At 38.7% G+C, this 17329-nt stretch overlaps 1 protein-coding gene across 1 annotated transcript in view; it reads right to left on the reverse strand.

The window, feature by feature from the left end:
- Positions 1–14778, reverse strand: part of FAM3C (FAM3 metabolism regulating signaling molecule C) — a 59099-nt gene extending 44321 nt beyond the window's left edge. The window contains exon 1 of the mRNA XM_077118604.1: positions 14458–14778. The gene's annotated coding sequence lies outside the window, so the exon portion shown is untranslated. The remainder of the gene's footprint in view (positions 1–14457) is intronic.
- Positions 14779–17329: the final 2551 nt, after the last annotated feature.

The raw sequence follows: 17329 nt of genomic DNA on the forward strand, positions 1-17329 counted from the left end.
AAGGAAAAATTATCCTCTGGCTCTGGACCTGTGAAGTTCCGAACAAGTTATTTGCTGCCAATACACAAAGGAGGAACAGTCATAGGACACACATACACATTTCCATAGGGAGGAAGGAACACAGGGGTCACCGGACCCCATACAGGTTCGAAAACTCGCAGGGCAAAGTCCATTTTATTTCAAGGTTTGAGAGTCATTTATCCTCAGGGCTTTCAAAAGCGGCAGTCCCACCCTTTCCAAAGGCCTACACAGAGGCCTGCCTCTCTCCGAATGCACCCTTGGGGGACATTGGGGAGACCACCTTTTGCTCAGCTCCACCCTCTCCAATCACTGGGGCCGCACCCGGGCTCTCTGCCTTCTCCGGGACATATCCTCAACCCCTCCATGTGGTGGCAGCCAGGCTCTCCACAAACCCCAAGGAATATGCTTTACCCTCTCCAAGGCCTGAGGTGGCATGACTCTTCTACTGCAAGGAGGTAGAAGGCCCATCCTCTGCCTTTGGGGCAAACTCACCTTCTCCACAGGCTTGGGTGGGTCCACTCTCCTGGCCCGAGACTTCTTGACTTCAGACCTCAGCCTCCATGGCTTTGGGTCTGAAGTTATTTTTCCTCCAGTGTGTCCCTTCTATGAACGCCCCCCTCCAGTCTAGACTGGCAGCGATTCTGTTTCTACAGGTCCCACAGCACTCTCGTTGGCTTTCTATATGCAGTAGCCTTGGATCATGCCCATCAGACAAGCAGTTTCCACAAATCCTTCCTGGATAACTCCATGTCCATTCCTGGCTTTCTCTGAAATGGCTGACTGGTTCCACATATGGCCAAACCCTTACACGTGGCACCACTCTCTGGGGTCTCCCTTCTTGGAAACCCAGAATTTTTCAGAACATCAGTTTGTGGTTTCTTTGTACACAAGAGTTCAGTTCTCAGTTTATCTCTTTCCTGTTGCATTTCACCGTAAACTGTGAGAAGAAACCAGGCTGCACTTTCCACATTTAGCTTGGAGATCTCTTCTGCTAAATATCCAAATTCATGGCTTTTAATATCAGCCTTCCAGCCAAAGCCACTAGTCAATTTTGCCAGATTATCTGCTATTTTAAAACAAGGCTCGCCTTCTTCCCAGTCTGCAATAGCACACACCGCATTTCTCATCTGAGCCTGGTCAGAGGTATCTTTAGAGTCCACATTTCTACCAACAGTCTCTTCAAAGCATTCTAGGCCTTCTCTATCAGGCTTCTCACAACTCCTCCAGATTCTTCCCCTTATCCCTTGAAAAAGCTGTTCCAACATGTGTGGTATCTGCAAACTGCAGCAGCACCCCACTCTCAGTACCAAAATTTGTTCCAGTTTGCTAGCTGCTGGAATGCAATATACCAGAAACAGAATGGCTTTTAAAAAGGGGAATTCAGTAAGTTGACAGTTTACAGTTCTAAGGCTGAGAAAATGTCCCAGTTAAAACAAGTCATAGAAATGTCCAATCTAAGGCATCCAGGAAAAGATACCTTGGTTCAAGAAGACCAATGAAGTTCTGGTTTCTCTCTCATATGGAAAGGCATGTGGCAAACACGGCATCATCTGCTAGCTTTCTCTCCTAGTTTTCCTTCACAAGGCTCCCCAGGAGGCATTTTCCTTCTTCATTTCCAAAGGTCGCTGGCTGGTGGACTCTCATGGTTTATGTTACTCTGCTTTCTCCGAATCTCATTCTCCAAAATGTTTCCTCTTTTATTCCAGTCAACTAATTAAGACTCACCCAAACGGGTGGAGACACATCTCCCACCTAATCCAGCTCAACAACCACTCTTGATTGAGTCACATCTCCAGGAAGATGATCTAATTACAGTTTCAAACATACAGTACTGAACACGGATTAGAAGAAACGGCTGCCTTTACAAAATGGGACTAAGATTAAAACATGGCTTTTGATAGGGTACATATACCCTTTCAAACCAGCACAGCACTTCTCCTCAGACTGAGTTTGATTTGGATTTTACATAGCCAACTAATTAAATAAATGTTAAGACATTTCTAAGTATTCTACCAATATCGACATTTAACAAAAAAATCCATCACTGAGCCTGTCTCCCACCACTGGGCCATAAAAGTTCCTGAAAGAGGGGTCTACATCCCCAGCCCACCTAACTTGATGAACAAATGAGTAAATATCTACCATCAAATTTGTGAACAGAAGATAATGTACTTCTTAAAAAAGCAGGGTCCTCTTCCTCTTTGTGTTTCCAATTTAAGTTTTTAAAATAATATATACTCAAAAGTATAGAATTGCAATTTTAAATATTTTAGCAATTATCACTATTGTGTTACACATGAAATGAATAAATGATTTTTCAATATTGTTGAATATCAACAAGAAACACATCTTGGAAAAAAAAATCTGCGTGGGGGTGTGTGTATGTATGTTTTCTTCTTCAAAAAAAGAACCTAGGAGAGATGAAATTTAAAAAAGAAATAGATAAAAAAATTAAATAGTTTGATAGGAAATCCATGCCCAAGTTCAGCTGGACAGCTTCTACAATTCTTAGATACCTACTGGAAAGGAAAGGACATCAAAGGAAATATGCATTAATGAACCTCGTTGCACAGGAATACGTATTTATTTTTAGAGTGTGTTTGATGCTTATGTTTTGGTGTGGATGTCCAATCTAGTAATTCAGGGACTGCATCAAATAAAAATAATAGCACAAGGCAGTGTAATGGTGACTCAGTGACAGAATTCTCGCCTGTCATGCTGGAGACCTGCATTCGATTCTAGGTGTCTGCCCCTGCAAAAAATAATAACAACAATAATAGCACACCTCTAAATGCCAATGAAAGGATGTGAAACATACAGTTTTCCTATTTACCAATAAAACATAAGAGGAGGGAAGGGGAGATGGACAAGTCCCAAAGCTCCAAAGTTCTTATGTTAATCCCTTTTCTTCTGCCCAATCTATCCTGAGGAAAATATTGATACATAAACTTATACTAAATTGAGCATTATCGATTTCCTTTTCTCTGTTGTTATCTGAACACCTTCCATATAATATGGAGCATCAGAGTTATAAACATATTTAAACTAACTACTTAGCCACGGGCTAGGAAAATACTAAAAGAAAGCAAGAGATACTGAAAAAGTAGCCACAAGCCATCACATAAAAACAGAAAAAATCTTTTACTTCTCAAATGAAAACCCCAAATGGTTATAAATTCTCTCCTGGCTTCCGGTGAAATCGAACTCTGCTTTCACAAAGCACACAGGCCTTTCCTCCTACCTAATATTCTAATATAACTTCAACCTTAAGAGAATGTGGTTCAGGAAAATTTTTTTGAAAGTGTGTTAAAAGTTGGGCACCAGGCAGTTGCTGCTCTATTTCACCGTTGCCATGCTCTGTTGGGGAGACCACGCCTGTACAATTACAGCTACTGCCTTATTTATGTGCCACCTGATTGTACAACCCCCACACCTGCTTCTAAACTCATAACCAAGACCATAACATAAGCAACCACAATTGCCTAGCTGAATACAAATGTTTTCGTTAAGACTTCTTAAAGAATAACATTTAGTAAATCTCTAAACTAAAAGCTCATCAATTAAAAACACTTTGTGGCTGAGATTTAATTTGCTTTAAAAGCAAATCAGTAATGCAAAAGTGTAAATCAGAATGACGGAGTATTGAAGAAATCTGAGAGCAAGTCCAGTGGCATCTGTTTATGATGTGTTAATTCCAAATCATTCCTAACTTGTCTTCTTAGGAAGGGATTTAAAGAAAAAGAAAATCTTCCCCCTAATATTAAAGGGGGGGAATCAAGGAAAATCTTAATGGAATCTAGTATAAACCTCAGGACAAACATCCAACTATCAAAGCAGGACCCGCACAGATAAATAGGGAAAATGAACACCAGAGTCAAGGATAAAAGGCCTTTGCTAGAAAGAAATTCAGACCTCTTTGATCCAGAGGCAATAGGTAAAAGGGTTTGTAATTCAATTTCATATATTTATTAAAAGGTAGAGATATAAAAATTAAAGCCATTTACCAAACACCAGAATGTTGGTGGTAGGGTATGTTAAGATAAATAATATTAACAACAACCTTACAGTATGTTTATGAAACACGTTTGCCCCAGAAAGTATAGTACAGGCTAAAACAACAAGTTACAGCATTTTAGATAAATACATAAATGACTAAACCACATGAGGTTGCTAATATGCAAAGTGCATAATCATCTGAGAGCCTGTGAGGAGGAGGGCAACCACCAGGCTCCCAGGTGATGAAGTCCTGGGCTGGATAAACACTAATTAAATATGTGAGCTTTACTGGAAAATGAATGGGTCTTTGGAATCTCAGATTGGCATACTGAATTTCTTTGAATGTTTTATAATTTAAATATTTCCTTTAGTTCAACTATCTACTTTAGTCTAATTTAGTGAAGTTTTGTTCCTCAAGCAGAAATCAGGCCACCACGTGAATGGCAAGTCATCATCCTATACTCAATCAACTTCAGGAATGGCGATATGAACACAGGTGAAAGCTTGAAGACATAAAGCTGAGTGAAATAAGCCAGACACAAAAGCTCAAATACTGTATGATTCCACTTACATGAAATATCTAGAACAAGCAAATTCACAGAGACAAAATGGATTGGTGGTTACCAGGGTGTGGGAGAAGTGGAGAATGGGGTGTTACTCCTTAATGGTGACAGAGTTCCTGTTTAAGGTAATGAAAAGTGCTAGTGATGGCTGGTGGTAATGGAAGCATAATATGGAGAATGTAATCAATACCACAGAACCGGTTATTGGGAAATGTTTAAAATGTGAAATTTTAAGATATAGATATATTATCACAATATTTTCCCCATTAAATATAATTTTTAAAAACACTTAGATCAAGTGGGCCAAGTGACACTGCTGTTCTCTTGAGAAGTGGACTTCAGCTACATCGGGTAAGTTACTATGATCCTGTATCAACAAAATAAACTGAAAAGATTTACCAGGAGGGGAATGTTTTGGCAGTTACCATAAAAATAAGTAATAATACATACAGGGGTATAATTCAAACAAATTATTATTATACATACTCTTCCCAACAACCCTCTAGTTGTTGTGGGTATTATAACAGCATTATAGGTTAAGTCAGGGGATTTATCTAAGGTCACATGAAAGGTAAGTAAAAAGGTGACACTCCAAACAAATCCACTTCCCTGGCACTAGAGCTGCACGTGGACATAATTCTAAGAGGTTTGTTGACAAAATGCCATGTCAGTTGATTTTGTTTTTGCAAATTGCTCTGGGAATTGCTAATCTCTGTTGCAAATTAGCCACTCCAGAGATCTGACAGTTTGTTACAATGACTAAGCCATGTGTGTCAGGATCCCCTGCTCCCAAAACAGCAACGGTAGAAGAAAGGGAAGTGTGCGCACACACCACTGACTTATTAATATTAACAAACAGCATCACGTATTTAATTTACAACAAATGCAAAGAAATTACCACTCAATTCAATCCCACTTTAACGCAATGCTGAACCAACTAAGTCAACTTCAGATGATCCAAATATGCACCTGAAGTGGGGCTATTCAAGAAAACTAAGAAAAATTTCAAAGACAAAGTACATACATTTAGCACTCCTCAAGAACTGAACATAAAAGAATACGTTTTCAGCCCTAGAGCCGTTAAAGTAAAAGACAGAGGAAAATGAGATAATGCTGAAATCAAAAGGACAGTGCAACAAGAAGAGCTACGAGGTAAGTTATCCTGATGTTATGTTTACAAACAGAAGTATGGTATTAAACCTCTACTTACAATAAAAACCTGCATTTATGTGAATAAAACAGAGCAAGTGTTGGGTAAACTTTTTCTATAAAGGGCCAGAAGGTAAATACTTTCCACTTTGTGGACTATACAGTATCTCTGCAACTACTCAGCTCTGCCATTGGATCTCAAAAGCAGCCACAAACAATACATAAATGAATGGGCATGATTATGTTTTATTCAAGGTTTATTTATGGACACTGAAATTTGAATTTCATAGAATTTTCACATATCACAAAATACTATTCCTCTTTTGTTTGCTTTTTTCCCAACTATTTGAAAATACAAAAACCCATCTTCACTCATGGGCCATATGCAAACAAGCCGTCAGGCCATGATCTCCCAACCCCTGAGAGGAATAAAAACTTTCCTGACCAAGCTCTGATAGTTCACCATTTTTTGCTTGGCTATTTGCAGGAAATACAACTCCCAAATGACTTCTACTGCTCCTCTTAGGACTGCTAGCACTGCAGGTACAGAAGAGCAATCCAAACAATTCTAAATTCTGGGTTCTATAGGTGTTCATCATACATATTCATAGTCAGCTGCTCGCCATTAAGTGTCTATTCCACAAGAAACAACAAGATAAATCCTATTCAAAGGGAAAGAAAAAAATAGGTGGTTATATTTACCTATAACAAATAACGGAATAGAGTCTCAATCATCATTTCCAAAGCAATCCCAGGTGATACAAAAAAATAAACAAAAGTTAATTGATTTATATCCTTTTTCACTAACTGCAAAATTATACCGGTGAGAAGAAATGGACACTACTCTTCCTTTAATGTAGGCATTTGTATGGAATAATAATAATAATAATAATTATTATTATTATTATTATTATTATTATTATTATTATTTTGCATGGGCAGGCACCAGGAATCAAACCCATGTCTCTGGTAGGGCAGGTGAGAACTCTGCCTGCTGAGCCACCGTGGCCCACCCTGTATGGAATTATTTTTGAACTGAGCTTAAAAAAGGGGACAACTACATTGAATGTGTGATCAACTTTTAAAATTTCAGATGTCTAGCTTTGAAAATCCTTTTAATAGTATTAATAGAGCACTCTGATAACTAAGCCTAAAAGATGCACATTTTTTAAAAAGAATTATTTTCACACATGCATGGAAATATGACACAGCTTTTCAAAAATAAGTATGACCTGAAAATGATTAAAGGCAAATACCGTAAATGGCTACCTAACAACTAGAAAAGCATGCCAAGTTTTTAAAAAACCAAACTAATCTTATACACTTTGACTACAAAATAAAAGGTCAATTTGTTTTTTCATTTAGGGAGGGGGAAGAGATCTGCATGAATTCTAGAACGTTAAAAATGACCAATTTTTCAAAAGATCACTGAGGAAAACTATATAAATGAGAAAACATATCTACTCATTCTACAATGTGACACACAAAAAGATGAGATTGCATAACAAGACAAAAACTCTTCAAAAATGGGCCATTAGAACCAATAAAGAAGTCTTCTAGAATAAATAATTTAATGTTCCATTGAAAATCTTGGGGAAAAAAGGCATACTGAACAATTTATTGGATGATCTATAGATGGACTTCAAAGTTACCTGAAAAATTATCACATGACTTTTTAAAATTCTCTTAAGTAGCATCATATTGACATTTCATTTAAAAAGAATTAAAATCTAAATGTGGATAAAAACAGAATTAAAATTATTCCACCAGAAAGCACAGATAAGCCCAAAAGTGTTTAATTTCTCCCAGAAAGTTAACCAGTTTAACATACAAAACAAATTACTGGTTGAACTCTCTTCCAAAATCCATGGTAAGTTGCTATAGTTTGTTTTCCTGTCCTCCCAATGGCAAATAAAGAGTAAACTTCAAAAAATTTCTATCTGATCTACTGCTAGATGAAGCTCCATTCTCCTAAAAAAGAAATCTGTGTGTGTGTGTATACAGCTATAATACCGACTTACCCATCTAGTTAAAAATAGATAAGGGAAGGTGCTCTGCTAAATCATGCAAGTGCCCCACATAGAACGACTTGGCTCCAAGGACTTCAAAGCTGAGGGAAAAGTAGCCAAGCCTGCCAGACCACACATTCTATGTTCTGAAACCAAAAATAATTCAACATGATTCATTTCAATGTTAAGTATTCCAAGTACAACACCTCCAATCAATGTGAATTAGCTAAACAAACCTAAAGTTCCTTCCCCATTAGAAATGAGGCAGATCAGATTTCTGATACACTGAAGCTGGTCAACAAAGATTAAAACAAGATTTCAGTAAGTACTTTACGGGATTAAAAACAAATGGACACATGTTCTGCTTCTCCTTCCTCAAATCCAACATAGCTAGGAAACTTTTTCCTGACACAGATATTTAATTTTCAAAGTTGACACCACTGAAGAGGGCACTACACTCAGGTAGATTGGCTCATAACTGAATTCTCATTAGCCGGTAAAAGCTTGTTCTGACCTACAGATATTCTCTCATCTAGTATACAATGTGCCCAAAATAGCTCTTTTCTTTGAATTGGCAACCAGAGTTCTGACATAAATTTGGTGCTTACCCCAATTATTACCACTATAGGATATGGTGGCTGTATAAATATGTGTGTAATGAGCTAGTTGGCATTATGATGACTATGAACTCTAACCGAAAAAGGGCAGTGGTAAAATAGAAAGCAAAACTGGCACCTGATGTCAATGTGACATTAAGTAAACACCTGTGGATTTAAGTACAAAATGGAAATCACTGAGGTGGAAAGAATAAATAAGAATTCTGAATTGAACCACCAACAGGCAAATAACTGGAAAAAGAGTAGGATGAAAAGAACTTGGAACCAAGCTAAAGCACATTCCATCTCAAAATACACACCTAAGTTGCATGTGAAAATGAAGTCCTAACTATAATCATCACTACAACTAAATATCAAGGAAGGTCACCTTAAATTAAATTAAATCATTTTTTACAAATATTTTGCATGGCCAAAAATCAGTAGAAACATTGTTATAATTATTTTATCTAATAGTTTCTATGTCTTACAATAATCCTTTAACACAAAAAGAGAGGCCTGTGATTTCCTAGGCACCTAACACCTTATTTTATTGATTCTAAAGTGCACAATGATTCCCTTACTTTAACATGTCTGAAATTAGGGTGAAGCTTACAACCAAACTTTTGTTTCTTTGTGGTACATAAAATAGTGATGTATCTCATAAGCTATAACATCTCAGATCCGATGAAACAGTCAGTCTAGTTCTTTGAAGTTTTACTACAATGTCGCCCACAGCAGGGACACCAGAATTACTGAGGTATTTTTTTCAAACTTAAAAGGGGTTTATTTGTGATTTCCTATATATATTTAGCTTGTAAATACAAAACTGTAAATGTAATAAGAGACCATTTCTGTTAAAGTTTTCACTGTGTTTCACTTCAAGTACTGCACAAGTTAAAATCTGATAAAGAATTTACATTTGGTTATCTGAAACTCCCCATCTCAGACTTTTGTTTTAATGTGGTGGGTAATTTCATCATTTCAACAGATACCACCAACATGAAAGCCTCTTTTTTATGGCTTCTAGGACTTTCATTATTCAGTGTGCATACAGTTTTCATTTTCTATATCACTGTCATTGCTATCTTCGTCGCTTTCTAAATGGGATGCCATGGCAGCTGAAGCACCTTTAGTTTCTCCGTCAAGAGGAAAAAAGCCAATTCCAATGAAAGTGCCGTCTCTAGTAGGAGAGCACATATGTTGCTATGGGTACAATTTAGTCTTTGGATGCAGCTGAGACACTGCTGTCATCAAAACAGTACCATTTCCTATTATCTTTATTTTTTGTGAAAGTAGTATAGTGTCCTCCTACCGTTTCTCCATAGTGGTTGGAAATAGCAATCAAATTATAGTGGCAAGGACCTGAATTTGGATTAATTAGGAATTCTGACATATCCAAGTAAGTGATAGGAAAATCAACTAAGGTAACCAACTTGTCTCTCATGTATTGAGTGTAAGAAAATCGCTTAAGATGTACCATAAGTACTAGAGGCAGGGACCATAAATCCAATTTCTTTGTGGCTTGGTGATGTTCTTTACAATTTGGACAATGCCAGGGATCTTCAGCACCTAGCTTTTCTTGTGTTATAGAAGGCTCAAGCAATCTTTTAATTTCACAAAGTGTTTCTCAGGAGGCCTTATATTCTACACTTTCATGTTTTTCAAAATCCTCAGTAGCATTTTCATCAAAACATCTTTTTTCAATTCAGGATCCCAATCCAAGGCAAGAAAAGATCTTTTATCTAGTTTAAACTACCTATTGCCATTGCTGTGTTTTTAAGATGTAAATTCCAGATCCCAGAGAATCAGAATCCCAAGAATTGGGGATTAAAACCATCATGTAATTAACAAACTTCCCAGGTGATTCCTATTCAGAGAATTTAGACCTAACTGCACCAATCTCAACACAGAGAGAAGATTAGGGGGAAAAGTGAGGCAGTTCTGGATCCAAAAAGTCTGAAGGTAGAATTCAAATTACAAGAGTTTTCATTCTTTCTTGAACAATCAGCCTGCTTCCGGGCCAGAATGAGTGTCTGGAAATACTGTGATGAGGAATAGGCAGAAAGGACTTCTTCTTGCAATGGTTTTAACAGAGTAGTGTACTATGTTTTAAATCACAGTTCTTCTCATCTACCAAAGGAGAGTTTTGCTTAAAAAATTACAATCCAGTTGAAGAAATGAAGTGGTGATCAAATTTCCGTAACCGAAAGCACAAACATACCAAAAATAGAAATACTTTCAAAGTGGAATTTAATTTTGTCTGCTCCTTCAGAGCTCTACAATAATTTGTTCACACAGTTGTAATCTAGACAATCTTAATACCGCACTGTACCATTGGGTGGCAGGGGGTGGGGGAGCAGAGAAATAGATAAATACAACGGGGAACAATAGTAAGAATAAAACAAAAGATTTTAGCAATTAGAAGTTGAACATAGGAAGAGTCCAGTTCATACACTGCAAGAGATTAGAAAAGGCACAAATTTACATACAGTCTAACTCATCATCTTTATCTCACAACGATTTTACATAATATCAGATGAGAAGCTACAGGTTCCTCTTTTGAATAAATGTGTTATGAACTGCCCCCTTATATATCCACACCATGGATACTGTCTTTAAGAAGTCTGCAGAACTTAAGCACCAGAGCAAACCTTGCCAGTCAAACCAGCGTGACGAAATGGAGGTACAGTGGTTCCTGGAGGTGCCCAAGATTCCTGGAATAAAAGCTGTATTATCACACCATTTCTGCCAAAAAACCTGAACGCAAGTTAACAGTCATTTGCAAATAACAGGTATTTGCGAAACTTCTAGCACTAAATTTTTGAAATGTAAAAAGTTCATTTCCATTGACCATAGATCCTTCAAAACTCATTTTTAAATGATCACTTAACTGCAGGATAGTAATGGTATCAGTTTACTAGAAGACCTGATACCACAATACTACCTTAACAAGCTTTGCAGAACTTACAACCACAATCAGTTTAGGAACTAAGATGTCCATATAATTTTTTCCCACTAACATACAAAAACTCACCAGAGTGGATTAAGGGATGAAGGGATAACAAAGTGAGGTATTCAAAAGAGCTAAAAAGTGGTAACTCAAACATCCTTCCAATGATGTAAAAACAAAATGTGGTACAGACATACAATGAAATACTATTCACCCTTAAAAAGGAATTAAGTATTGGGCGGTGCAACAGTGGCTCAGCAGGCAGAATTCTTGCCTGCCATGCTAGAGACCTGGTTCAATTCCCAGTGCCCGCCCAGTGGGGAAAAAAAAAAGGAATTAAGTTCTGATATATGCTACAAAGTGGATGAAGCTTGAAAACATGAGGCTAAGTGAAAGAAGCCAAGTATAAAAGACTATATATATATATATATATATATATATATATATATATATATGACATAATTTATATGAAATATCCTGAATAGTTAAATCCATGTAGGTAGAGATGAGTGGTTGTCAAGGGTTGGTGAGAGAGTAGAAGGGGGAGTAACTGCTTAATGGGTATGGAGTTTCCTTTGGGGATCATGAAAATTTTGGAATGAGACAGAGATGACGGCTACACAACACTGTGAATGCATTAAATGCCAATGCACTGTATACTTTAAAAGAGTTGATTTTATATTAGGTGAATTTTACCTGATTTTTTTTAAAAAAGGAAACAAAAAAACAAAACAAAAAAGAAACAAAAGAAAAAACTCACCAGAGCAAACTAGAACAATCACCAACAGGAGATGAAGAAATTAATTAGATTACTAAAAAGGACATATAAGTAATATAAGAACAGCTTCAATTCAATGGAGTAAGCCAATGAGAATGAAAGAATACTGATGGGGTAAACTGATGGACATTGACAGGTACGAAGTACGGAAACAATCTCCTTTGGAAGTCATTTCAGGCACCGTATAAAATCACAAACAAGACCTTCTGAAGTTTGAAGATCTCGGGACCCATCTTGTTACATCTCCCCAATCAGATTAAGAAAATAAAACACTGCAAGATATTAAGTAATTTGGCTAAAGCCACTCATAAAGGAAGAGAAATGCAGAAGTACTGCTTAAAATCTAAATTGTATGAGCTCAGGCCAGGAATCCTAGACTAAGTTCAAAACAAACTGTGGATATTTTACTAAGATCTGAGCTAGATGAATTTTTTGTGAGATTCAAGACCTCATAATTGCTTCTTGGGTCTTGCACTTTTCAGCTTTAAGAAATATAAAAAATGAAAAAAAATTAAGGACTCTCCATCTTAAAGAAAGTTAAGTAGGTTTGTGAGGGCTCAGGCTGTATTCATGGTTCCCACAATACTTATAATAATTACCAGCACATAGTAGGCACTGTTTTATTTGCAAGCTAGCTCTCTAATTATTTTGTGAATTAAAAAAAATGTTTGATGAGACCACTTACAACCTAAAAAACTTGATAGACAGTATGATATTCTTATGAATCTCCACAGGGAACACTACTTTTTGCCATTTCTCAGTCTCCTAGCCCTTCGACTCTCTACAATTACTTCTCCCTTTTTAATGCATCTTCATAAATTATGAAAAGACTAATTAGATAGCAATGCTCAAGGCAGCAATCTATGTTAAAACTTTCTAATTGTAATAAAACATCCACTGAGTATACTTTGAAAGTCACTTTTACCCAGTGCCTCTTCTCTTTTGAAAGACAAGTCCCTACAATAGAAATTTCAGAGAACCTGGCCTGTGTTCGATTCAAAAAGCCTGACTGATATTTCTGAGCCGTCCCCAGGTTTAGAACACCAGTTAAATTTTTAAATTCTTGTTATTAAGAAATGCTAGTATTTAATGAACTGAGAAAATATTATACAGGATCTGTGAAACAAATCTTTTCACGCCTGTATAAAATTGAAAGTATAGAGACTTCAACAGCCAGAGAACTCAACTGGCAACCTCTAGAAGAGGTAGTTGATGAAGTGATTAAAACAAGATGCTGACTTTGTCAATTTCTAGTTGAATGGCATTAGGTGAGTTATCTTTTATTTTCTAAGTTAAATGGAAACCTCTTTGTATTTCACAAATGAATTCCATGAATAACAGTAATATTTCCAAAAACTTCGAATATTTGTAAGGGTGGTACACTAGTCAGGCAGGATGATCAAAGGACCAAGGGATCTGGGATCTGCTGTCAGCATCAACTTTTACTTAACCTCTCTAAGCGTTCATATTTTCATCTGTAAAACTGGGAAAGATAAATTGGGCTGCTGTGAAAATTTTTTAAAAGTGCGTGTGAAAGCACTGAACACTGGGCCTACTTAGTAAGCATTTGAATATTATTTAGTGTTACTTTATCTTCAAGCAGGGACTTTTAAGTTGCCGAACCTCAGATCCATGTATTTCGACTAAATAAAAAGAAATGAAGAAAAGGTCATTTAGATGGCAGTTCTATACTAAATGACATTTTAAAAAGGATGTAGGTGATGAAAACACATTCAAAAAAATCACAGCTGGAGATCTCAATCTCAAAACATCAATTCATCACTCATATGATTTGAATCCAGGGGCACTAGCAATCGTCCACACACGGTACAGAACTGTGAAGGCAGAGTAGCAAACAAACTGGGGCGTGGGGGGCGGTGGGGGGAAGAGTACATTCATCAGTGGCACCGAACACCGATGGATTGGATAGACTTTAAAAACAGCACGTACGTTTACTTCAGGAAACACTAAAAGTTAACAAGTGGGCCAAGACAGCACTCCAGAATTCAAATAAAACACCCAACTCCATCCGGCCTCCTAAGAACACTCAACCCGCAATTCAGACTCGGATCTGGAGCCAAAGCGTTACGCGTGCTCTCCAGGTGCGAGCCCGAGGCCGGAGCGCCGAGACCAGCGCCAGGTGCAGACGTCGCCCCAGGCGCCGCCGAGCCTCGGCGAGGAAGACGCCGGACCCCAGCCCACCGCGGACCTGCTCCTGCCCTCCCCCCCGCGTAACGCGCCACGGGGACCAGGGTGTGCCCAGGGCCCCACCCCGGCCGAGGACAGCGGGCTGTGCGTGGGGATGTAAAGGTGGGTATCCCGCTCCCCCACCGTCCCTCCATCCCGCCCTCCCCCGCCCCGGCGACGTCTCCGTCCACCTCCCCCTCAGTCTCACCGGCTTCCCGCCTGCCTCTCCGGCCTCCCAGCGGTCAGTCCTGTCGGAGGACGACGGGACCCGCCACCGCCGCCTCCCGCTCGCTCCTCCGCTTCCTCCGGGGATCCTCCGGCTTCCCCTCACCCGCGCGAGTGGCCAGGAGGAAGCCAGCTCGCCACCGGGCCTCCTCCCCGCTTCCCCGCTGCGACCAATGGGCCCCTGCCACCGGGAAGCCGCTCCCGCCCCCTGGCGGTGGAGGACCGAGCCGGCGCCCAGGAAGGCCGGAGGGAAGGACCCGAGAAAGAGGGAGAGGTCTGCAGTTCCGCTTCCATCCATCCACCCACCGGTCTCCGGGCGCTACGCAATCTGAACTTGCCACGTGGGAGCCTCAGCAGCCGCTGTCCGCGCGTAACACGCGCCTCCAGAGGGGGCCGACTATGTCACGTCCTACCCCCTTCCCCCTCATAAACACATTTTATAATCCCAACTCGAAAAGCAGAAATGTTTAAATAACGGGCCGCATCCCAGAGTCCATGTAACTCGGTAGTTGCTGTAGGTCTGACCCACCAGCTAGGAAATATGAAATGGTCATATCAACCTAAGATTGTAGGTAATTCCCTTTACTGAGGAGCTGTGTAAATTGATTAAGAAAATTCCTCGGCTTCGGGGCACTAGGATTCTAGTAATGGTAAATGCATGACCCAAGGAGAAAACTAGTATTTCTTTTTTACACATTTTGTTTGTTTAGACTTAGCAGTTCCGCAGTTAAAATGTTTTTCTATGTTAAGACAGTTTCCCGCTACTGTGTGGATAACTGGGGAGTTAATACAAATCCTACTAAGCAACACCTGGGAACATAATTATTTAGCAATTCAGATCCATATCCAAGTTTGTAGGTATTACTAGGTGGAATATTGGGACAATCCATGGTTGTAGAAATTAAATTTGCATTAAGGAAGTAATAGATGTTGATCACAGTAGGTATTCTGCCAAGTCTTAGTTTCCCGGAACAATATAAAACGCAAAACAAATAACAGCTGCAAATTTTGGAGATTGTGTTCTATGGCTAGGGGAGGAAGCCAAGAAACACACTCTGAATTCCTTCTATATGCCAAACACCCTTCTGGACCTTTGTGTATGTCTTCGCGTTTAATTCTAACAACTCAATTGAGGTAAATTGTGTATTACTTTAACAAAGCCAAAAATCAAGGCAACAAACTGAGTGTTTAAATAACTTGCTTGAAAATACCAGGTAATAAATTTGAAATTCCAGCTTAACTTCCTCTAGTTTCAAACAAACAAGGCAATTGTTTATTATCGTACCCAAAACAACACTTACTGTACACTCGTCACTTAGTCAGCCATGACCAACTGAAAGAATTTATGAAGCCTCTTGAATAGAGAGTTCAGGTCATAGTTGTGAAAGAGCCTTTTACTCCACTGGCCTGCATACACTGGCCTGTTATAGACATTACATGTAACATATTCTTATAACACCACTGCTGAAACAAGTGCATTTGTGTATTTCCTGGGCTGAAAGTCAAGTATATTTACTATCCTATTCTCTACTGACTGTCATATGTAGCTTAGAACCCTAGTGAGTAATGATTGAGTGAATCACAGTCACCATTCTGTTTTTGATTCACTGAAACAGAACAAAAACATCAGAGTTTACAGCACAAGTTGGGGGTAAGTATTATGTCATGAAATATTTGTGATAATATTATGTGTGAATGAGTGTCTGTATGTACTGGGTTGCAACTTCTTAATATGAGTTGTGGTATACAAAAAAGTTGGTAAATCACAGCTTTAGAAAACTTGTTAATCAGTTTTTCCATCTGTGAAAGAGTAAAGATAATTGCCTGCTTTTTTACCTGTCAAGGAAACGGGGAGAAGTAATCAGGATTAATCGATGAGTAATAAGACTACAGAGAACTTGGCAGCCTCTGGAGATTTACTTTAAATAGATGTTACATAATAATAGCTAATAGCAATGCATACTTTTAAAGCTAATATTTATTCTATACTTACTATGTGCCAGGCACTTTTCTAATTCTAAGCTTTCTACATATATTGACTCATTAAACCCTTATAATAACCTATAAATGCAGAGGAGAGAGGAACTAAAGGGAAATTTGCCCAGAGTCCTACTATCAGTATGCAACAGAACCAAGATTTAAACCCACATGACCAACTGCAATACCGACTTCTTTTATATGCTTAAAAATAATATTCTTTCAATCCTGGGTGCAGGATTTTATTAAAAGTATGATCTATACTATAGTAGTTCCCATGTAAAATTACATAATATAGTTAAATATAAAATTTATGAATGGCCTCCTTTTAATTGGATCCACTCTCAGACAGTTCATTTGGCATCATTTTTCTGTAAATGGAGTTGCAAATATGGATACCAGCAACTCCTCTCATTCCTGAAAAATCATGCCTTTCCTACCATCAAGATTTAGAGGCTGTATCTTCTCCTCTTGAACCTAAGCTAGGCCTAGGACTTGCTTTGACATAGAATGCTGTGGCAGTGCCGTTGTGTGATTTCCTGGCTTAGGCCTTAAAGAGGCCTCACAGCTTTCATTTAAAGTTTCTTGGGATCCAGTCACTATAAAGAAACTTAGACTAGGCTACTGAATGAAGAGAAGCTTCATGGAGAGAGAGAGGCCCAGCTAGCTCCCCACCATTCCAGTCACTCCAGCCTGAGGCACCAGATAGGTGAGTGAAGCCATCAGGCATGTTCCAGTTCCAGCTAAGCTTCTAGATGAAAGCACTGCGTAATTGACACCAAGCAATACCACCTGCAGCAGAAGGACCACCCAGCTCTGACTAGCCAACCCACAGAATCATGAGAAATAAGATTTTTTGGTTTGTTTTAAACTGCTGA

The sequence above is a fragment of the Tamandua tetradactyla genome, chromosome 1 (assembly GCF_023851605.1).
Source record: "Tamandua tetradactyla isolate mTamTet1 chromosome 1, mTamTet1.pri, whole genome shotgun sequence".
Classification (NCBI taxonomy): Eukaryota; Metazoa; Chordata; class Mammalia; order Pilosa; family Myrmecophagidae; genus Tamandua; species Tamandua tetradactyla.